Below are 24,804 nucleotides of genomic sequence, written 5' to 3' on the forward strand. Positions count from 1 at the left end.
CTGATAGAAGGAAAAAGCTAGAAGGGCTACTGGAGCAGTTAGGGCAAATTTAAATGAAATCTTTGTCAAGCCCTGAAAGCTAGGATTAAGGAGTGGGCCACAGGGGCTTACAGCTGGGAAGGAAGAGAAGCTGCTGGTTATTTTCTGAAGGAAACGATAGATCTGGGTGCTCTGCGCAGTCACCCAATGTCGTAACATCCTCTTTGTGTCTCCTACTCAGTCATCTATGTGGGCTATGTCTGCAGAAACCAGGGCCAGGACTGCTTCACTCTCTAATATTTCTGGGGGACTTATTTTGGACAAAATAAGTGTGTGGGATTCAGGATCCACAGCAGTAGCCTGGGAAACATCTGAGGACAGGTTACAAGCCTGGCAGGAAATATAAGACCCAACCTGAACAAGTGTACGTGCTTCAGGAGCCAAGAGGCCAAATGTTCCTAACAGCAGCATCAGCAACAACCATGGCCATCACCTGGGAAGCTGGTGACTCCAGGGACTCTCCCTACACCAGAACCCATCAGGGAGCCTCTCTCATCCCTCCAGTGTCTTGGGCTGCTTCAAGCAGGTTCAGGCTCTGCAGACAGAAGTAACTCCATAGTACTATGGTGTTACTGAATTTCCAAGAGGGTCTGACTCCGAAATGCCCTGCAGCCTGCAAGCTCTGTGAATGTCCTTGTGGAAAGCTGTGCCTTGACGCCTTGGCTGACATTCTCTCTGCCAGCGGGTGGGCAACACCCTATGGATTTATCCTGACCACTGTGGGGGACACTGGCTCGCTTTCCCTTTGCAGCCATCACAAATCATGCTGCTCTGAGGGCTTCATCCAGTCGTCGTCCTTGGCTCCTAGGACGAGGCTTGTCCTGGGATGGCTGTTCCTGGGTTGGGCATTTTGGGTTCGGCTCTGGTGGATGGTGCCAAAGAGCATCCCAGTGGCTTAGACAGATGTGCTCCCTACCAGCGTGCAGAGAGTTCCTGCCACTCAGCATGTCACCAACACGAGGAATGAGGAGACCTCTGAGCTTCTGTTGCTTGGCAGGTCTGTGGCTTGCTTCTGGTTCTATGGTCTCTTCCCTGGTGCCCCCGGGCTTGGGCGCTCCTCGTGTGTTCATCAGGCGTTAGGGCTTCTCATGTAAAGTGCCTGTTCATGTTTTTTGCCCATTTTTATTGGAATTGATCCATATAACTCCTTTAATAACTAATGTGCTACAAATATCTCCCCGCCCTCTCATTCTGTGGCTTTTTTTTTTTTAAATCCTTTGTGTGTCTTTTCACAAATAGAATTTTAATGTCCACTTCATTGCTTCACAAACCATGTATGCGTAATGGGCCAGTCTTTGGTTGTTTTTGTCAAGGGAATCTTGCTGAGTCCTTCTCTGTGACTTTGACTTGCAAATCCTATTAAGTTTTCTTCAAGTGAAGTACCTGTATTGAGTCAGACACATTTAGATGCCCAATGCATGCTTTAGAATCCAAAATGAAGAAAATAAAGATATCAATGCTGAAAGTAGATCATGATGGAAAAGCAAATCAAGCTACCACACATGAAAAAGAAGACCACTAGAAAACGAGTATAATGACAAATTGTCCTCAGGCAGAAAATATGAAAACAACTCAATTAAGAATGGAATATATTCTTCTCTAGCATATTTCTTGCCATATGAATGGTCTACCAGAATCAAAAACAGGGAACACAGTGATCTTACTCATTTATATGCCACTACCCAGAAAGTTCTATGGGTTTGTCATTTTGAGGAAGAACTCTGTTAGCGTCAGAGTTTGGAAATGAAAGCAATTAATTTTAGATACGGCAAGATTAACGATTCCACCTGTTTTTGGTATTCCAGTTAACTTTTGGTTTCATATTAACCCATGTCAATGAATTTACCCAGATGGTATTTAGAGTAGCCTCTAAATTTTAAGCTTTGTGGGAGTAAACTCAGGGTGGCCCATTTCAAACAGGCTTGTAAAAAGTGATGGTGCACAATCACTTTTTGTGGAGCTCATTTCTTCAAGTGTAACAATTACTTGTTTGTTTTTCTTGATCTCCTTCCACCAGACTGATCTGGGCTGGTAAGCTGCATGAAATTACAACTTAAAGTGGTGAATCTTTCCTGATTTCAATTTTCCACACCATTCAGCTTCCAGTAGAGGCAAAGAAAGGAGTGCTTGTATGAGTGTTGAACATATTGGTGCTGGCTTAGTGTGTGTGTGTGTGTGTGTGTGTGTGTGTGTGTGTGTGTGTTGAATGTGTATGTGTTGCCTATGTGTATCAGTTGAACAGGGTGTTGAGGGCATGTGCATATACTGAGCATGTGTTACATGTGTTTATATGTTATATATGCTGAGAATGTGGGTATTGAGGATGTGTATTAAATATTTGGGTGTTGAGTGTGTATGTGCATTGAGTGTGTTAAGTATGTATATATGCTGAGGGTATGTATGCCTGCAGATGTGCCCATCAGAGGGATGTATGTGGCAAGGACACATAAAAACATGCCCACTTTAGGTCACACCTGTAGCACTAGGAATCCAAAAGGCTGCTTCTAGAGTCTGATTTCTTAGGAGAAGGTGCGCGCTGAAACCAGCCTTATTCAGGGTCAAGAATCACTGGGGGAAAAAAAAAAAAAAGAATCACTGGGGCGCTAGAGATCACGTCCCTCCTTACTCTAACCTAGAAAGAACACAATCAAAACACAGCTCTGGTTGCCCTTCCCTATAAACAAAGAAGAAAGGGTCAGACTTGGGGACTTGCAGTTTGAATCTCAGGAATGCCTAAGAAGATGCAGAGGCTGCCTCCTGAGCAAAGACGCTACTGAAACTTGACTCATCCTTGGCGGTTTATTGTTTTCCCCTTCGCCTTCCTTGTGACACAGAGGAGTGAGGTGAGTAATGCTCTGTGTGCTGAGAGAAAAATAGATCCCCGAATGCCTTCCATTATGCTCAAGGCCTGTGTCACCAGCTGTGGCGGCAGGGGGCGTGGCCACCACCCCTGACAGGGAACAGTCACAATTTCTCACTCCCTCTCTCCCGGCTATTTGTGGTTCTGAAAGCACAACAAGCAGGGACCGAGAAGCACAGAGAAACATAAAAACTCTGCTTGGGGTCTTGGGAGAGTGACGGTGGTGAAGAGACCCTGGTCAGGAGTCCCCAAGGCCACACAAGAGGAAGACAGAGGGACCACTTACTGCTGCTGACGCTGCCCTACCCCTTTCCCACAGGCGTCAGAACCTCCTTTTCTTCCCCAGAGTAAAAATAGCTAAAATTTACTGAGTGCCTATTACACGCCAGACACTGAGCAAAGCATTTTCCTCAGCTTATGTAAACCAATTGTCATGTACACACACGCGCACACAAACACACACGTACACCCTGGGGGCAGAGAGGGGCTAGCAGTATCTCCTTTCACAGATAAGGAATCGAAGGCTCAGGAAATTTCCATAACTCCCAGAGCTCTTTCCCTGGCTCCAGCTGGACACAGACCCCAGCACTCTGCAGAGGACGGCTCAGAACAAGCTCAGAACGGCCCGAGTTATGTTCTATTACCTGCTCCATTACATGCAGTTGTTTAAACAACGAACAAGAGAAGTAGGGGAGTGGAGTTCAGTTGTTTCATTTATCTGTTTCATGGACTGAGGTCTTAGCCCAGAGATGTGAGTGCTGACCCATAGCACAGGCTTCCTAGAAGCTTTCTTTGTTGCCAGACTCCTCCTGAAGGATGAAACGGGGAAGCGGTTGTGGCCAGAGCTAGAGGCTTGTTAATAAGGCCACAGCAGGCACAGAGCACAGGTAATTATGTCAAGCTTCCTCTCTTACAGAAACCTAAAATAATTTTTTAAAAAACCTTCATCTTTCCCTGTGCAGTTTTAAAAATATATATTAAGTCCCAGTATATCCAAAACGTATTTTCTCCTTCTGGAATTGACCACATTTTCCTCCTACCCAGCTGGAACCATGCTAGGGAGAAAAATGAATGTTTGTCTCAATGACATTTTCTTATTCAGCTAATTGATTTTTTTAAATAACAATAATGCTTGAACATCCAGCCGCCTAATTACCAGCAGCTTTTTATTTGCACTATCATTAACTTCACAGCTGCCTTGCTGGTGACAAGTGGCACCATAGAGACATCAGCTGCAACTGTTCGTTTCTGAAAGGGAAGCATGAAAAAGGCCTGGCTCCAACTCGGCCAAGGTCAGTGAGGGCTTCAGCTGATTTCATCTGAGCAAGTACCTGACTTCAAATGGACAGAACTGCAAGTGCAACCACAGTGGGTGGAAGGGCCTAGGAGGGAATCTGGCTCAATAGTCTCATTTCTAGATGAGGGAACTCAAGGTTCAGAGAGGTTAAGGGGTCCACCTAAGATCATACAGCTAGTCACCTCTAGAGCTAAAACTGAATTCCAGTTGTCCAGGCTCTTTAACTATTTAAATAAGTTTTTAAAAACAATTATAGCATACACACAGAAAAAAAGCAAGTGCACAGCTTGAATGATTATCTTTCAGTGGAAACATTCATGCAACCACCACCCAGCTCAAGAAATAGACTATCTCCAGCACCCCAGAAGCACCCCTGATGTAGCCCTTCCATGCACTGCAAACTATTTCAAAGGTAACCTGGACTCTGACTTCTGGCACCCTAGATTACTTCAGTTTGGCCCATAGTCTTTCAATAAAGGCCTGTTTTGTATGGAGTTTAGCTATTTGGACCTAAAGAATGCATCCTCTGTTTTTTTGAAATGCATAAAATAGTATATTAAGAAGGCATAGCCCCCAAAGGAACCCCACATTCAGTAAGGACTGTGGGGTCTCTATTGGGGAGTTTGGGAATATTTGGGAATTAGATAAGATGTGATGACGGCACACCATTGTGATATACTAGATGCTACTAAATGTTTGCTTTTAAATGATTAATTTTGTTATGTGAATTTCATCTCAATTAAAAATGATTAATAGTTTTTACATTTCATTGTATGTAAGTTTAAACTAAAAATGTTTGACTCAAAAAAAAATCAACCCAGTCTATCCCTAATAAGAGTCCAGGGTGTCTCTTCCAGCTCTCTTCTCATTGCATTGCCACGTGACTTGGTCCTTACCCCGCACGGACAGTCCCCTAGCAGGGTCATCTTGTGAAAGCCACGGTCAGTTTTCTGTGCTCATGTTACTCAACGCTGGGCAGTATTCAATCTATACAACAGCTCTCTATTCTTGAAACACTCGTCTGGGATTCTGGGACATCGTATTTGTCTGGCTTTTTTCTTACCTCACTGGTCATTCCTCATTCTCCTTTGCTGTTTTCCCCTTCTCTGAATGGTGCTCAGGACTGTTTTTGATCATCCCCCTTCTTCTTTAACTGGATGACCTCATCCAGTCCATCCATCCATCTATGACTTGCAAATAAGTATCTCCAGCATGCACATCTCTGCTGAACCCCAGCCGAGTCTAACCAACTCCCCACTTGACATCTCCCAGAGCTGAGGCAGAAATGTGGATTCTTTCCCTACACTCTAAGTCTACTCCCTGACCTGTTTTCTCATTTCTGTAAATGGCACCATCATCCACCTAGCTGCATAAGTGAAAACTTAGTCATCCTGCCCAAATCATCCATTTTCCTTATACCTCACTTCTAACCCATCTATATATTCTACTGCTTCTACCTCCATAATGTGTCTACATCCAACCACCTTTCTCTACTTCCACCTCTGCTCCTCCAGTCCTGGCCCAGAGTCCCTTCATCATCTTGTGTCCAGACTGCCTCCTACTAGGTCTTTCTTCCTTTTTGTCTTCCTTTAGTTCAACTTTCACTCAACCAAAGGGAAAATGATTTTAAAAGGTGAGATGGGTCCTGTTAACATTCCAGTGAATGTCTACCAGATTCAGAATAAAACCCAGGCTCATAAGGGTCTGTCCCAGTTCACCTGTTGAGACTTCTCTGTCCACTTGAACAGCTGCCTCTTTTTCTTTTATTATGATCTTAACTTAAATACCACCTCCTTCAGGAGATCTTCCCTGGTTATCCTCACTGAAAATAGCCTCTCCTGCCCAGGATCCTTTATCTATACCCAAACTTTTCTTAAGTAACTTGTTTTATGACTCTCTCCTCCTGCTAGAACATAAGTTCCTTGAAGGCAAGGATTCTATTTTATTCATGACAATAGAAGCACTGCATAAATATAAGTTGACTAGCCAGATCCCATCTATCCTGGGAAGATAGGAAAGCAAAATTATTATAATATAGTCTCAATTATTTAGCATTTCAGGATTCCAAGCTGCAAGTAACAGTAACAGGCTGCCTTAAGCAACAGTAAGAGAGAAGACCCTGAATAGGGTCAGAATTATTATTGTCTTTTGACCTACTTGCCCCACTCCAACTCCCTCCTCCCTTACCTCTTCTTACCTCTGAATTGGCTCCATTTGTTGGTCAGCCCTCTCCACACAGTGGTTCTTGCCAACTGTGTTCACATTCTACAGGTACAGCTATAACTCAGCAGCCCCGGTAGAAAGAGAACCTCCCCATTCCCTGTAGTTAGAACTGTCAATCTTATAATTGACTTTCCTTTTATCAGCTTGGATTCTGTACCCATCTTTGAGCTATCACTGTGTCTAGAGGGGTGAACTATGCTAACAAGACAATCTAAGTCTCTGGCCTACTCCTAGATGGGACAGTGTGGTAGGGAGTTGGCATCCCCTGAGGCACATGGTTTGGGGGAGAGGAGTGGTCTCCTATAGAAAACTCCAATGCAAGGAAAAAGATGCCCTTCACACTTGTCTTTTGTTTCAAGGAACTGAAATGTGAGCCAGTTTGAGAAGAGCCTATAATTTAGAGTTTAAGGATGAAGAACTGTTTGCTGCCATCTCTCAGGGCAGCCTGATGAGCTCATTCACCCACTGAACATTACATAGTATGGACTAAACAGACTTTATCTCATAAGGCCTCTATGGCACCTGCTACCCTCAAAGAGGTCATCCTTCGGCATCTCCTATAAGCTGGTGTGGAGTTTTATCATGAAGGCATGACCCCAGGAATTTAGGGTCAAAACTCTTGACTCTTGTTTCTCTGGTGTCCAGGCTTTACAGTTCCTGAGCCCTGCCCCAGGAAGCCCTCGTCTCCCCAGGTCTACAGTGTCTGCCTTGCCTTGCATCACCATTAGTCTTCCTGGTTTTGTCCATCACCTCATTCTCTTACCCTACCCCTCTGTATTTGCTTTCTGATCAGCCCAACCTTCACTAGGCCTGTTACTACCCAAAACCTGCCTTATCCAGTCATGTCTCTCACCAAAGGATTCCTTGATCTCCATGGAGGGGAGCACTCACCTTCACTGTGTTCACATCCCCAGAAAAGTAACCAGGTCATCCCATGAACCACAAAGAATACATCTAAATAGTCTTAGAAGGCTGCTTTGAAATAACTTGTATACTTAAATATCTCAGGAAGGCCATTCTCCAATTTAAGCTGACCCCGGGCAGTCTTTGAGGGGAAGATACATCTCCCTTTGTCTGCTTTCATGCAGAAGGAAGACATGGAGATGAGCTGATTGCTACGTCCTGTGTTTTACCTTTCTCATACACACAACATGACATTCAATAAGTCTCTGGTATTCTCCAAGTTTTATCTATTTCTTAAAATCAGGTTTTTGTAACTCTTTCAGACTGTTCCTCCCCAGTCATTCCTCTGCAATTATGCCTTATGCTCTGTCTTATGCTCTGGGGCTGAGATCGAGTAATAAGAGCACTGTAATTTTCCCTCTGAGTTGTAAACTCGGGCACAAAATACTCTTTCTGATCCTTCTGGGCATTTCCTCCTTTTTTTTTTTTTCCTTAAAAAATCCAGAAGATTACTTCGTGGTCAGGTGAGTTCCAAAGCACTGATCTTTTGGTATAAATGTTCTCATTCTAACCGCTCATATTGGTTGAACCCTACATGTACAAGCAGAATATAAGGCTTATTTCTCTACAGAAGCTGCTAGCCTGGCCCACAAGTACAGTTTTATTCCAACCAGAATGAAAAATTCATGCTAACAGAGACTAGTTCATCTCCATAGGCAGGCATAGGTAGGCACTCAATGATTATGAATTCATTTCCATTCATTCAATTACGCATTCATTCTCATGCAATCATTCACTCATTCCCACTCATTCAATCATTCTCACTGATTCAATCATTCATTTATTCCTTCTACAAATGTTTATTCAGCACTGTCTACAGAGGGCAAGTGATTCTTGGGGTTGAAGGAATAAAGCCAAGTGTGCCTGGGAAGATATTTCAGCTATAAGTAGCACAACTCTCTTCAACAATTAGGAATTGTTTCATCAGTGCACTTAAGTGGAAATCTGCATTTAGATCAGCTCAGGTTTGCTTGGCCCACTAAAAAAGGATCCAGGTTTCTTGCAGTTTCATCTTAATCCTTATTCCTTCTGGAGAAGGGGGATAGGGGAGGAAGACATAAAGATCACAGGGTGGGTGCCAATAACAACCAGCGGAACAGCAGGTGAAAGAAAAAAACTTCCTAAAGGAGGAAGACCTTCTAGCAATCCCCTTGCTTCTCAAAGACCAGAATTGGGTTATACACCCATTCCCAAATCATAATCTTCGCCTCAGACTCACACTGAGGATGGGATGGGCTTCCTCTGAAGCAAGGGGCCTGGGTTGGGGGTTGGCAGTCCTAGGAACAGAGGTTCTGTAAGAAAGAGAGTAGGAGCCAGGGGGTTGAAGGTAGTGTTGGGGGGAGCCATAGCATTCACTATTAGCCATAAAGAGCATTTACAATGAAAGCCTATAGTTTTGAAAAGTACCTGTCTACATATTCACTCATGCAATCCTTACAAAGAAAGCAAAGTGGTGGTTCTCAGCCCAGGGGCAAATCAGAGTCACCTGTGCAGTGATTCATATCCAGAATGTCTGTTCTGGGACCTGAGCATCTGTAGGTCTCAGAAGCTTCACAGGTGATTCTGATGTACAGCCTGCATTGCACACCGGTACGGTAAGCCAAGCACCGCCATCCCCATGGGGGTGCAAATAAGAATTTAGCACAGCCTCTGCCTTGGAAAACCTAGACTAAATGTCAATGAAGAGATTTTGACATGTGTGCCAGAGGAGTTCAGGGGAGGAAAAACTCCCTCTAAGTCAGGTTGGGGAAGGTTACTGAGGAGAGACGGGCCTTCAAAGATGAATAAGACTTGAATCAAGAGCCTGGGGGAGCGATGTAGCCAGAAGGGCGCAGCATGAGCTGGGGTGGAAAAGATGGAACACTTGTCAAATTCATGTGTCACGACTGTCAGGGGACAGGCTGATCTCTGGTTTGCTGCCATATTAGTATGCAAGAAAGGGAAGTTTTCTCATCCTCTGGAGTTTTCTCATCTTGAATCAATGATTGGAGAAACTGAGGTGTGTTTACAGAACTTGGTGAATCAGCGCTATCTGCTATTCCTGACACTTTGCTGAAACAATTCACCAAGCTTCCTCTTTAAGCACAAAGGGGATTTTAAAAGGCAATGATTGGGACTTTTACATATTTATGCTTATAAAATCAGAATCTTTGGGTGGAAAAACCCTATGAGATCACCTCTCTGTTCTACCCAACTTGTGTGGGGTCAGGGATCGGGGGTGGATACACAATGGTCTTCTCAAAGAAGGAGGCATTTCAACTCCTCCTCAAACCAAACAAAGATAAACCTGATCGAATTCCAGCCAGGCTGTAAAAGTGATGGGGCAAAGTTAACAGCAACCTTGAAGAATATGGAGGAAGTTTGTAAACTGACTGACAATTGGATTACATTTAAAGATTCAATTAGGGACAGATTGGGAATAGAGTTTCCTTTAGTGAGTCTGTTAACTACCAGGCAGAGGCTGATTGATACACAGAAGGTGACTCATGCATTGCTGGCTTGCTCAGTTGGGCTGGGACAAATGTCACCCACTCACTCAGATGGAAGCACCCCCATGCATAGAAATACACGGACACATATCGATTTTTTTAAATTCTACCATTACTCACTGTTCTTGACAATTTGTTTTCCTTCTTTAGTTTAGCTTTGTTGTTGCTACTTCTGCTGCATCTGAATTGCTTTTGAGAGAACTCTAAATGGGCCTCCCTCATGCTAGTGGAGTTTCTTAGCGGTAGGAAGAGAATTGGCAGCAGACTTGCCATGTGTGTCTTGGGCAGGACTCTCTGGAGGAATATTATTCTCTCAGTTTTCTCCCTAAGTTACCTATAATGTGGTTTCAGGACCAGAACTCTGACGAGGTCCAGAGATAAGAGGTAAAGAAAGCAAAACATGAAATACATGCATACCTTCACATATGGGTCATACTATAAAGGTTATAAGAGAACAGTCATCTCCTAGAAAGGTCAGCTCCCCACAGAGGAGGGGACTGGCTTAAGGCAGCAAGGGCAGAGGAAAGAGCTGGTTCACCTTGTTCCAAGTTCTGTACCCAACCACCTTTGGGAGATGGAGCAGAAGCAAGAGCAGAAATAGGCAAGAGGGCAGCTGATGTGGGGGTGTCGAGGTAGCAGAGGCCTCCCTACCAAATTAAAGATGACTCACACGTGTTTTGATGGAAGAGCCAAACCTTTCTGCAGACTCCATCTCTCCATGGTTTGAGCTGGTCTCTAAGTTCAGAGAGTTTCATTTTCTTACTCTTTAGTCTTCTCCATGATGAGTCTTAAATCAATAATCATGAGCTGAAAATGATGGTAAACAAAAGGTCACCATTTGGAGAAATGCAGGCCTTGTTTTGGCAAACGAATTACTTACACCCATTCTGGACAGACTCATAAAGGGGCCTACTAAGTCAAGGTTAGACACAAGTACCCCAGGAATATGAATGATGGCCACAAGCACCTTTTTTTTTTTTTTCCATTGGGGTAACACTGGTTTACAACATTGTATATAATACACCTCTTTTGTGTGTGTGTAGAAGAGTTGGGGTGTAGACCAGAGGTGCAGAGGGTGAAAGAATTCACCAGAGTCACAGTGGGGGCAGGGGCAGAACAGGCAAATTTACTGAAATACACTGCTGTGGGGAACAGCAGGAGAGACAGGAGAGGTCTGCTGCACCATATGTGGATTAGCTCCCTGGCCTAGTATTGAACTCAGGTGGTAGCAGGAATAGTGCTGAGATATAACCCCTAGGCCACCAGGAGGCCCATGATACACATCTATGTATCTATGTTACCAATCCACATTCAATAGACTTTTTTTTTTTAAGGTTTATTTATTTATTTATACATACAAGCACTGGGTACAGTCAGAAGCACCTTTATATTTATTTATACATATAAGCACTGGGTACAGTCAGAATTCACCAGAGCCAGAGCGGGGAGCAGAGCAGGCAGAAGGACCGAAGTACACTGCTAAGGGGAGCAGCGGGCGGCAGGAGAGGTCTGTGAGCCATGTGGGACCCTCCTCCGGTGGCCAGAGAGCAGCCGGGGATCGAACCAGCAGTGGAGAGGCTGCGGGCAGCTTCACAACCCAGCGCTCAACCGCTGCGCCACCGGGGAGGCCCGGCCACAAGCACCTTTCGACAAAAAGTGGCATAAGAGCAAAATAAGGATAGTCTATCACTTCTATCTGGGAGGAATACAAAAAAGTTTCGCTGGAAAAGATAGAGAGGGGGGCCTCCCTGGTGGTGCAAGGGGTTAAGTCGCAGCACCATGAAGCTATCAACAGCCATTGCAGCGCCAGTTCGATGCCTGGCCAGGGAGGTGACCCACATGGCACAGCAGACCACTCGTGTCTCACCCACTGCTCTCTCAGTAGTGAATTTCAGTCAGTCCATCTGTTCTGTTCCTCACTCTATCTCTGGTGAATCCTTTCACCCTCCACACCTCTGGCCTCTACCCCAGTTCTTGTATGCATAAATAAATAAATCTTTTAAAAAAAGAAAAAGATAGGGTTGCTTGTTTAAATCAGCTGCTCAACCCATGTGCTACTGATCATACAAGATTAAGAAGGTGAATCATTTAGCCCAAGTCATACTCTCAGTGGGAAAATAAGCATAGTATGCTTCACTATACTCAGGCCTTCTTGGGAAGGTTTATCAAGACAAAGATATAGTGGCTAAGCTTAAAATAATGATTCCAACAGCTGAAAAAAGAGAGAGCAGGATGACAGTGTAGGAAACTTCCAGGCTATAAATGATAAGAGATTGAACTAAGATAGCAGTTGTGAGGGACAAAATAGGTTATCAATTCAAACTCTCTTCCACTCAGGCATTCATTTGTTTTGTTTTTAAGATTTATTTATGCATACAAGAGCGGGGGTACAGGCCAGAGGTGTGGGGGTTAGAGGATTTACCAGAGACACTGTGGGGAGTAGAACAGGCAGACTGACTGAAATACACTGCTGAGGGGAGCAGTGGGCCAAACAAGAGAGTCTGCTGCACCATGTGGGTTACTCCCTGGCTGGCCAGGGATAGAACTCATGCTGCAGAAGCTGCAGATTGCTTCATAGTGTGGTGCTTAACCCCTTGCGCTACCAGGGAGGCCCAGGCATTCATTTGTTTAACAAACACTGGGCATCTACATTGGGCCACTTTTTGGAGATCTACAGATGATGATTAAGACCTGATCTAAAAGGAAAATTAATGACGAGAGTATAATGGAAAACCAGATATAACAGAGGTAAGTAAGCACAAATGCCATAACATCAAAAAAGGGGACATCTAACCTCATCTGTGATATTTTCCAAGAGGAGTTGATCCTTGAGTTGAAGATTGCAGGATGAGTACAGATGAGCCAACGAAAGGAAAGAACTTCCCACAAACAAAAAGATCAACATTGGCAAAGCTACAGAGCTGTGATACCAGGGCTCATTCAGAGGCCTGAAGTGATTTGGCATGACTAAGGTGGGAGATGTCAGTGAGACGCAGATCTTGAAGGAGCTTCGAGGCTATGCTAAGGTGCAGAAACTATTTCCAAAGGGATAGAAAACCACTAGAAGATTTAAAGTTGTCATGTTAAGAACTAAGGCTTAAAATAATGATTTGGACAACTGAAAAAAGAGAGAGCAGGATGACAGTGTAGGAAGCTTCCAGGCTATGAATGATAAGACAGCAGTTATGAGGGGCAAAATAGTTTGAGCTACATAATGGTATTCACTTCCCTCCAGGTTTCCCTCTTGCAGGAGAACATGGAAGGTGGCATCATTTGTTGGAAAAAATTCCATAAAATTGTATTATTTATTTTTTAAAATTGTATTATTTTTAATGAAGTAACAGTCATTTAAAACACTGTATATGATTTGGGGGTACAAGTTCACATCTCTTAGCTGCATGTTAAAACTCCACACCTACCACCAAAACACCTAAAATCCTTTCCCTTCTGTTTTCCCCTCCCTACCTCCCCCCACCCCAACTTCAACACTACAGTCAGACTTCTAGGGTTTGTTTTGGTTTTGATTTTCTGTTCCTTTGTTCACTTTCTCTATATCCCACATAAGTGAAATCATACAGTATTTGTCATTCTCCCTGACTTATTTCACTTAACATAACCCCCTCCAGTTCCATCTATATTGCCACAAAATGCAAGATTTCATTTTTCTGTGTAGCAAAGTAGTATTTTATGGTGTAAATATATGCCACATCTTTTTAAAATTATTTTTTATTGAGTTAAGACTGGTTAGAATACTGTGATTTGGAGGTACAGGATTACACCCTTCAGATGGATGTTACCACGCCTCACCCACTACCAAGGTACCCACAGTCCTCTCCCATAGTCCATTGGGTCCCCTCCCAACTATGTTCTTCTTCCTACTCTTACCCCCCTTTTTATATATTTTTAAAGATTTATTTATTTATGCATATAAGAACTGGGGTACAGGCTTCAGGTGTGGGGGTGAGAGGATTCACCAGAGACAGAGTGGGGAACAGAACAGGCAGATTGACTGAAATACACTGCTGAGGGGGAAAGCAGGCGAGTCAGGAGAGGTCTGCTGCACCATGTGGGTAGCTCCCTGGCCGGGAATCAAACTGGTGCTGCAGTGGCTGTTGATAGCTTCATACTGCTGTGTCTTAACCCCTTACACCACCAGGGAGGCCTCCGCTTCCCACTTTGGTAACCTCCATTCTACAGTCAGATATCTAGGGTTTGTTGTTGGTTTGTTTTGTCTGACTCTTTGTTTCTCTGTATTTCACATGTAAACAAAACCATCAGGTATTTGTCTTTCTCCTTCTGGCTTATTTTGCTCAGCATATAAGCTCCATCCATGGAGGCACAAATGGCATCTTCTTAATTCACTCATCTGTTGTTGGGCACTTAGGTTGTTTCCACAACTTGGCTATTATAGTGCTGCAAAGAAACAGGCTCTTATAGCACTGTAAACACTTTAGTGTTTTTGCTTCATTAGTGTAGACACTTAAAGTGGGATTCTTGGGTCATAAGGTAGATCTATTTTCAATATTTTGAGAAACTTCCAAATTGTTTTCCATAATATCTAGTCCAGTCTACATTTCCACGAACAGTATTCAAGGTTCCCTTTCTCATACCTCCAATACTTGTTGTCACTGGTCTTTTTGACAAGGGTCAGTCTCATAGGAATGAGATTTGTGGTTTTTATTTGCCTTCTCCTGATGACAGGTGATAATGAACATTTTTTCATGTGCTCGCTGGCCATCGGTATGTCTTCTTTAATTCACCCATTGAATAAATGCACCATGCACTTTTCTCCACTTTCTTGTTGATGGGCAGTCAGGATGTTGTCTGTAAGGTTTTGTTTTTATGAACAAATCTACAATAAATTTTATGCCTCAATACATATACAAGAGCATCTCTTAGAATGGAAATGCTGGTTTGCAAGGGGTATCCTTCAATTTACTAGCTAATGCCAACTTGGAAATAATGATGTGTGCTCACATTAGTCAAGTATGAAATATTTTCTTGGTTTTTTTAGACTTTTACATTTTCTCCTATTTGATATAATAGTTTTTGTTGGCATGTCCCTAATTATTCATTAGCGTTAAGTATTTTTCAGTGTTCATTAGCCACTTGGAGTTCTTTCTTTTGTGAATTGTTGATTCATATTGCCTCCTCCTCCTTTTCACTTTTCCATGGGGTTACTTGTTTTGTTAATGATATGTCAGATTATAAAATATAGTTCTGGTTACTAGTGCTTTATGGCAAATACCTTCTCACGGCCTGTGGCTTATCTTTAACTTTTTAATGTTGATTTTGGTTGTACACATGATTTAAATGTGAATATAGTCATATTTTTTCATCTTTTCAAGGATGAATCAACACAAAAATATTTTAGGTGCATGTGCTAGAGGGGGAAGTTATCAAAGGAAATTCTTGTCAAGTGACCTTTCTTTTCTCTGTAAAGTAAAAATAGAAGTTTGATAGCTGTAGAGTTTCCAAGCATCCTCTTTTAGCCAGCATGTACTCACTGAGTCTACAGAAAATGCCTCGGTCTCAGAGTGTGGCTGGGGTGGAGGGGGTGAGATGTGGTTTCATACAAGGAACCCCCTTAATAGCACTTATTGTCAGAGGCTAATCTGTGCAGCCTTGATATACTTCAACACAAACTCAGAAGGAGAGATGGGGGCAGGAACAAGTAATTACGTATGGACTGAATTAATCAGAGAAAACTATATGCCAACTTTCTTGATGGCCTATAAATTCAAGAATTGCAAGGTCTCAGGGTTCAAAGGAAACATAGGTAAGGAAATGGAGACCCACTGGGGTTGTAGTCTCTCTGCTGAAGGCCTCATAGCTGCTGAAAGGCAGAATCCACATTAGAACCACAAATTCCCTGGCTAGTGTGCCAGCCAAGAATGGTGCCGTGTCTTCTTTTGACCATAAAATAAAGATTTGGGAGAAATGCAAAAGAAAAAAGAACCCAAATAACAAAGAAGAACAGCAATCACAACCAAAAAAAAGAAAGTCCGTGACCATTTAATCTGGGTTCACAAATGACTGGCAACAATTTACTTGCCTTATGAGGATACAGAGAAATCTATTATCCTCCTCTGTGTGTATGTATGTGTGTGTGTGTGTGTGTGTGTGTGTGTGTGTGTGTGTGTTTTCTTCTTCAGATAGGAGGCAGAAAATAAAGTGATTTAACTCAGGGCACTTTACAAGTCACAGCAAGAGAGTCAGCTCCAGGTTCACCACTTCTCTCTCATAAACCACACAGCAAATGACCATGTATCTATAAATTGTACTCACTTTCTTGTCTCAGTTATGTGAGTTTTGTTCTTCCATTGACTGTCAGGTTAATTGGTTCTACTTTACTCTGCCTGTGGAGAAAGCACCCAATTAGGCAGCTAACAGTAACACTGAAAAAATAAACCAGTTACATTGATTAAGTTGCTTATAATCAAGCTGCTGCTACAGTCCTATACCTATATCCTTAGCAGCACACACCAGGGTAAGACCCATTTTCAACTGCCTACAAAAAGACTATTAATTAGGAGCAATCAAAATTCTTTCCAGGAAAATGCTTCAAAACATGAACTCCTTATGTCTTACTATGGCAATAACCTCATGAAGAAACTGGCACCATGTGCCCAAGTTTTAGAGAAATACCATAAGGCTAATTACAAGATATCTTTAGAATATTCCCCAAGGTCAAATATAATGCTCACTGGTATTGGAAGTTAGCTTCCTCCACCTTCCCAAGGAGACAGAATTCTACTAGCGCTAGTGACACCTTGCCAAGAGTTGAAGATTCAGAGAAGAACAAGATGTAATCACTGCCCCTTGAATATGGTGCCTAGAGGTGTTTAGAACAATATTCTAAACCAATAGTCCAGGGTGGTCTTACTAGATGTGAAAATACTAAGCAGAAATGGGAAGCAAGGAGCTCTGCCCATGAAAGCTGATGAAATCACCCATGTCCCATCAGAACTGGGTCTTTAAAGATAGGCCTCCAGGCAGAGAAGCAGGGAAAGGCATGTGGCATGGAGCACACAGTAGGCAAAGCAGTAAGGCATGAGCCAGCAGGGCAGGGCACATGGTCCATGTGTAAGGGTGAGTGGTCAGTGCTCCGGGCAAGAAGCAGGTTGTGGTCACAGCATCAATATTATATGGTGGATTACTAGTTGGAGTTTTAACAGGTAGGAGTGGCCATGCTTAGGTTGATGTTTCCAGATGATCAATCTGGCAGCCAAGTGTGGAAGACACAGCTCATTCTTTGGTTATTTCATCACGTTAGGGGAGAAGTGATGACAACTTGGTCTATAGCACTGGGATGGAGAACAACATTTAAGGGGTAGAATTAGTTAAATGACTATAAGGAAGAAAAGTGACTCCTTTAGCTAAAACTGGGGGAGAAATTAGGATGAGCATCAGTGTCACAGAATACAAAAGAAGTCAAAGTAAGGTGAAAACATAAATTTAAAGCTTCTATATAGTCAATCATGCATTGTTTCATTTTCAGAAAATATCATTGATTCCTCACTGTTAAAAAATAAATAAAATTCAACCTAATGGCTTGTCTTCTTATAAAATTCACTCTAATAGCTTTTGATGTGCTGGAGTAAATAATCACTGGTTTTGCCAAAATCTTCTGGAGCATTCTTCAGCAGAGGAAGTGCTTAATCTCTGTACCTGAGATGCTGCTGCATAAGCAAACAAGTTTTCCTACAGCATTTTATATATACATTAGAAAAATCAATTGAAAATAAATATGATATCATCTGCAGGAAGTGTGATGGCAACTTTCCATTAGCTTTTAAGGCAAGGAAAACAAGCCGAGGTGATGTTTCACGTTTCTAATAGAGGTAGCCTCCGCAAATCAGGCAGCATTAGGGGTGCCAAAAATAGGGGTGATGTAGGGAAAGTATGCCTTCTTCCCTGCCATGGATGCTGTGGTGCGCTGCCCAGATTCCCCCTTCAGGACTGAGTGCCCATTCTCCTAGAGGTAGGGAGCACTGGTGGCTGCTGACAATTCTCAGAGGAACTGCTTTTAGCCCCCTTGACAGGGGCAGCCACATCTATTGTTTGTTTGGCACTGGTTGGACGTAAATTCCTGCTGCTGTTGACTTATGTGGGAGCATCTCTGAAGGGGTTTCCCAAGCTGCAGAACTCCTGTAGGATTAGCTGAGGTCTGTGTTGCAACTGCATGGCAGCTTCCTCTTTCTCTGTCTAGTCCTGCTCCTGTCACCTCTCCAGGGTGACATTCCCAAGGGCACACCCCAACAACCCTCAGTCATTTTCCCAAGAAACCCAACTACGAAACCTACCAGGACCCCAAAGACCTTTCATGAACACTAATTACAGAGAATGAGGATGTCACCATAAAAGTACATATTAAATGTACTGGGTCTTGGAACAAGATGAATCACACTATCTCAAGTTCTAAAACTGGGAACACAGGGATGTTATAGACAGTACCCATGTTATCTAAAGGATTGTGGACTTATTAAAAGAGGCACAGCAAGAACACAGAGAAATGTGTATATTAAAGTCAAGAACAAGAGTCGAGTGCCGATAACTTCCAGTTCTGCATAATTCAGATACAACAAGCCATAGTTATTTCGGCTGGTTGTTTTTGTCCCTACCTCCTCTGCTGCAAGGCTGCTTGGCAATGTTCCTTCATGAAGACTCTCCTCACTGAGTGGGCAGGAGGGAGAGGGGACACAGCGGAATGGGGGTGGGGGGTGTGGAAAAAAAGGGAACACCAAAAGATGCCTGTGTCCTCACTGCCACCTTAAGGGTTCTTTGAGCATTAAGACCTCTGTTTTGTGTGCATTTTTTTTAAACTGCTGACACTATATCAATAAAACGGCTAAATGTGACCATTTCAAATTACAGGCCACCGGTACTAGTTTTAATTGGGCAAAACTCTGGGGCTCATTTTGACTTCTGAAAGAAGTGAAATTACCCGTCTCCTTTTTCTTCTTCAGATGTAGGGATGTACACCCTCTATCACCTGTGGTTCTTTGGTATATATAATATATCTTTTTTTAAAAAAATTATTCTATTGTCCACTATGTAATAAAAGTGATGCAGAATATTCCAGGTCTTTTCTGCTTTTTTTTTTTTTTTTGTGTGTGTGATAAATACGCTTTTACTAAGATAAACAGGCAACTTGAACATAGGAATAGAAAATATTCAAATAAGGAAAGTACTTGCAGGGACTGTGCTGCAGATGAATCCAATTAGCTCCAGGCTTAAAAGTCCACCTTAAAACTACTGCTAGTTGTTGTTATATGAGAAAAACAAAACAGGGCTGAAAAATGAAAAAAGTTCCTGTTGCCACATCAGAGAGCAAGGCCCATTAGATTCTATCCTGCATGTGGAGACGTCAAAGGAATTCTTTCTCATGCTTTCCTTCCTGGCCTTCAAAGAGCTCCTGTGACTGCTTTGGTTTCCAGTGCCCACATCTTTCCTGCTAAAGCCTTGACCCATCCATCCGGCTTTCTCTGGCCCTTTGTTTCTGACAACCACACGGGCCTGTGTAATTTCCCATGTTGCTTCTGACCTGGCGTAGCTATTGCAAGTTCCCAGAGTTCCCCTCCACTATCTGTTCCTTTTCTTTTTTATTTTTAAGATTTATTTATTTATGATTACAAGAACTGGGGTACAGGCCAGAGGTGTGGGAGATGGGAGGATTCACCACAGACAGAACAGGGAACAGAACAGCCAGATAGAGTGAAGTACACTGCTGAGGGGAGCAGCAGGCGAGACAGGAGAGGTCTGTAGTGTAATGTGGGCAGCTCCCTGGCTGGGGATCTAACTCGGGCTGCAGAGGCTGCGGACAGCCTCTCAGCACTGCACTCAACCCCCTGCACCACCAGGGAGGCCCTATCTGTTCCTTTTCCCCACCAATCCTCAATCACATCTATAACAAGCCCTGTCAACCCTCTCCCTGGAAAAAAAAAAAAAAATCTGTTTTAAAAGGTGTTCCAGTCACCTATGAACACTTTCCCCCTTCTTTTTATTTTGAAACATAGAACAGTTGAAAAGAATAACAAAGAACATATATATCCTCCACCACCATGACTGTTAACATTGTCACATTTTAATACTTTCATATATATAATCTCTATATAAATCTATTTCTCCATTGTGTGTGTGTGTATGTATATATATATATATATATATATATATATATATACATACATACATATAGTCATACACACACGAGTTTTGTAAAATTTTATACAATGTTTTGGTTGAGCCACTTGAAGGTAAATAACAGGTGTTATGGCACTTCATTCCCTAACTACCAGAATAGGATATTTTCCTAAGTAACCTGAGTAGTTTCACACCTAATAAACCAAACAATAGTTCAATATCAGCCAATATCCAGTCCATATGCATATTTCCCAAAGTGGCCTCAATATTTCTTTCATACTTTCATTTTTTCAAGCCAAGTACCAATCAAGATTTGCCCATTCCACTTGTTATGCCTTTTGTCGCTTAATCTAGACCAGTCCCCTAACCTTTTTATTAACATTGACCTTTTGAAGGACTCAAGCAGGATTTTTATAGCATGTCCCACATTCTGGATCTTCCCTCAATTTCTTTTTATTTGTTCCCCTAGCCCCATATTTACTATAAACTGGAAGTTGAATAAAAGGCTTGATTACATTTAGGTTAGGCATTTTGGGCAAAGTTTAATAGATGATGCTGTTACTTCATGCTGTATCAAACCAAGAAGATTATAAGTCAAGTTGTTTATCACCATTAGTGGTGCTAAATATGGTCACTAGCTTAAGTTGATGACTGCTGAATTCTTCATTATAACATATATTTTCATCTTTGTAATAAGTAATCTGTGGGTGATACTCTGACATTGCGAACATCTTTTTCTGTGTCTCCTTTTACAAAATGGGTTTTAGCTTCTGTTGATGACTGTATATAGTGATTTTTTCCAGTTCTACCATTCCATCTATTGATACATTAATTTGCTGACATTCTTCTAAAAAGAAAAAAAAATCCTATCTCCCACCTTTGATTGTATCACTCTGGATTTATGAATTTAAAAAAAAGTATTAAATTCTTTTATAATCCAACCCAGTCACAATTCTTAGTGCCCAAATTGACTCACAGATTGTCAACAGAGACCCCTCAAACTGGTTTTTATGAGCTTTTGATTGATACCTTTAGTGTGGGAGCATGCTCTTGATTTCTGGCAAAATGTTGCAGGCACATCTTTATATTTTTGTACTTTCTGGGCCTGAGACCCCAAATCAAACACTTCTTTAAGAAATGCTGTTGCCTTTTATTGGGTAATGGTATTTAGATATCAAAATATGGGTATCTTTCACAGGGGGTAACATTACTTCTAAGAAATATACATATAAACAATTCTAATTCTAATTCAAATTTCACAGCAAAGGCCCCATAGCTTATTTCATACTTTTATTTCTTTCTCCTTGACTTTTAACTAACATAAATATATTATTCACTTTACAGTAGACATAGATGTTTCAAAATTATATTACCAATAGTACCACTGCAATCAATCTGTGATATTTGACATTTGGCGTTTTTACCTTTTGCTCTTGAAACATATTCCATTAAGAATGCATACAAGAGGGCCTCCCCGGTGGCACAGCAGTTGAGCGCTGGGTTGCAAAGCTGCCCGCAGCCTCCACAGCACCGGTTCGATTCCCAGCTGCTCCCCGGCCACCGGAGGAGGGTCCCACATGGCGCTCAGACCTCTCCTGCTGCCCGCTGCTCCCCTTCTGCCTGTTCTGCTCCCCGCTCTGGCTCTGGTGAATTCTCTCACCCAGCACTTCTGATTGTACCCAGTGTTTATATAAATAAATAAATAAATCTTTAAAAAAAAAAAAAAAGAATGCATACAAAAGTACTATTACATCCACTTTTGAATAGTTCTAAGTAACCTTGACTCTGCTATTTCTGGTCCCTATAAAGTTTTAGGTTACAATCTTTGTCAAACTGAAGGAATCCTTACTTTCTGTTTTTGTAGTGTATTTTCAATTCTTCAGTGGTACAGTGGCACATTTCTGTTATTTAGTAATACACCTGAAAAACAGAATAGCTGAAAATGTACATCCTAAGACTAGTAAGACAATACAAATTTAAGTGGACAAACCAAGATTGCTGTAACTGATGACCTCCTACATTGACCAGCTTCCATTGAAAGTTGTTTTTCCATCAACCTTAAATAGACAATGCCACCTAAGAGTCATCCTGAGATATGTTTTCTAAAACTATATCCAAAACTAATCCAAAAACACTCAATAAGAGCAAAAAGTCCGTAGATGGCCCTGCAAAACTACATGCAAACATTCAGAACACCTTTTATGCCTAAAGTGGGCAAAGGGCATAAGCAGTTACTATGACTATGTTCACATCTCTAATTCATCACTTAAAGCATCTGTCAAGAGAGCACAAAAAAGTGAGCAGATCTGGGGTTACTATTAGCAAGGAAAGGATACAATAAATGCTAAGCCAAAGAATGCAATCTCTCATTTAACTCAACACATTAGTTAATTACATATTCATGTGGAGCTACCTTTGGCAATGCATTTACTTTTTGAGTTAAAGGAAATAGCTGTATATTCTGATAAGGTGAAATCTTTATGTTCTATTTTCTTACAGGTTTCAACAAAATAAATTCCCAGTTAAAAGAACTAAGGGTTTTAGATACTGCTTTTTGAAGAATAAACACAATTAAATGTGAATGTTTTAAGAAAAATTGCAGTGAAAGTAGATTTTGACACTTCATTGGAGGTGGTATTTCAGAATTCCTACTTGAAATAACACTTAATCAAATCTTATATTTGGCTCTAATTTTGTCTTTAATACCACATAGAATCATCGCGAAAATTAAATGATTATGTAAGTAAAGTGGTACAATTGTTCTCTTTTAATTCAACAGTTTTTCTTTCTAAAAAGTAATCTATTTTGCATAGGAGAGATTCAAAACAATCCTGAAAACAAGCTATCACAATGATATACAATGGGACATACAATAATAAATATTTGCCTATTTTTTGATCTGGGGGCTCAAGAAGAGTTCCCATTTGAGAGATTTTTACACAAGTGCAAAGTTTATACTTAAGGAAGATGCTCTGAGCATTAGTTCTTAAAATACACAATTAGAATAAGAGCAGTTATAAACTACACTATATTTTAAACAAATTTCTACCCCCAGTAAAGTATCCGCAGTTCCATTCAGATTTGCCTTCCCTCTTATCTCTAGCTATACACTGCTGCCCCCTACAGCATTTTCGATTCTCGCAGGTTGATTGCTATCCCAGCCGCACTCACCGGGCTCTAGTTTAGCTCTATAGGTTATATGACTCTATATGAGGGATAAGTTAGTGTATGTCGAGAAAAGGGAAAGCCCCAAACACAAAAATAAAAAAGAAAGGCTCGAAGGCGTTAAAGCATGATGTTGTTACTGTCCAAGAGTTAGTCCAACTGAGAACAGGGCCTTCTTAAGGGTCAATAAGAGTACCTCAATCCTTCAGGGAATGTTCTTTCCCAGCATGCATTATATATAGAGTCTTTGTGTGTCAGGCCTTTACCTTTTTTTTTTTTTTTTTTTTTTGAGATTAGTGTACATGTATGAAAAAGAGTAAACTGAAAAAGAATCATCATTGGAAACTGATTCCACTGGCTTCCACTCCACATCTCTATGTTTGTGTACCCATTCACAAATAGGATATGATTACAAACATACATGCTTAATGCACATTTCTTCTTAAAGAAAGTGTAAGTATTGATCCTGCTCTGCTTATCATTCAAAACTGTAATTTGGAGATAGTCTCCTATCAGGGGAGATTAACCTATGTAATTAAAACTAAATACGTTCTAATAATGAGTTATAAATAAATCTCCTTTCCAAAAGCTTTGCCACAGTTTAGTTTCTGTTGCTACCACTTTTCTACTTCTTTTTTAAAATATTTTTTAAATTTTTTAACATCATTGTTCATTTTTAAACAATATTTGCTTCCCCCCACCCCCTCAGGTGTAGTCCCCAGAGTTTCCTTCACCAATGCACCCGGGCACCATCACGTCAGTCCCCCGTGCTCCTCCCTGCCTCCCTCTGATCCCTCTCCCTCCTCCTCCTCCCCTGCAGGATGTCTCTGATTTCTAATTGTCCGTTTTTGCTTTGTTGTGTTTTGTACTGTTATTTTTTTACACTGATGTCTTATTGGGTTCCCCTATATTCCTGCTGTAAGTGAAACCATCCGATATTTTTCTTTTTCCTTCTGGCTTATTCACTGAGCATAATGCCCTCTAGCTCCATCCATGTTGTTGCGAATGGCGTTTAAGTTTTTGATTGCTCTTTTTTGATTGCTGAGTAATAGTCCATTGTGTGTCTATGTTTATTGCAGCACTATTTACAATAGGGAAAACCTGGAAAGAACCCACCAATAATAGATGATTGGCTCAAGAAGATGTGGCACATATACACTTTCCTATTTCTATGAAGCAGCGGTTCTCACACTTGGGCGGACGTCGGCATCTGCGCAGGGCATGTTAAAACAGGATGCTGAGCCACGTCTAGAGTATCTGATTCAGGAGGTCTGGGTGGGTGTCAAGAATGCGTAATAGATTACCAGGCGATGAGGACACCGTGGGGACCGCACTTCCGAGAAGCCCCCGGAGAAGGCTGCGTTTAATGCCGTCCCTCCCGCCTCCCGACACATGAGGCCCGAAAAGGAACAAGAGGTTACCCCCCCACTCCGGAGGAAGCTCCCACACCCAAACAACCCCACACCTCGCGACTACGAACCGGAACTGAGACGAGACTGACCTACATCCGGCGCCTCGCGCAGCCCAAACACGCCACTTCCTCGTTGCTAAGCCCCGCCCACCCCGTGTCCCCAACGCGCTTCAGGGCGGGCGGCCCAAAGAGCGCTAAGAATCACGTGAGTCGA

The 24,804-nt window shown here is 42.0% G+C and overlaps 1 long non-coding RNA gene across 4 annotated transcripts; it reads right to left on the reverse strand.

Annotated features, from left to right (window-relative positions):
• Positions 1-528: 528 nt before the first annotated feature.
• Positions 529-24,720, reverse strand: LOC119234314 (uncharacterized). 4 transcript variants are annotated; one of them, XR_008549978.1, is made up of 5 exons: positions 24,681-24,720; positions 16,160-16,230; positions 10,542-10,678; positions 2,514-2,607; positions 529-1,422 (listed from the first exon to the last, which is right to left on the reverse strand). It is a non-coding gene; the product is annotated as an uncharacterized LOC119234314 (long non-coding RNA). The 4 variants fall into 4 exon arrangements; XR_008549977.1 differs by lacking the exon at positions 24,681-24,720 and adding an exon at positions 21,864-21,989; XR_008549979.1 differs by lacking the exons at positions 2,514-2,607; positions 24,681-24,720 and adding an exon at positions 21,864-21,989.
• Between the last annotated feature and the right edge of the window lie 84 nt (positions 24,721-24,804).

This window comes from Talpa occidentalis, unplaced genomic scaffold (genome assembly GCF_014898055.3).
Source record: "Talpa occidentalis isolate TD23 unplaced genomic scaffold, MPIMG_talOcc4v2.1 talOcc4.8, whole genome shotgun sequence".
Lineage (NCBI taxonomy): Eukaryota > Metazoa > Chordata > Mammalia > Eulipotyphla > Talpidae > Talpa > Talpa occidentalis.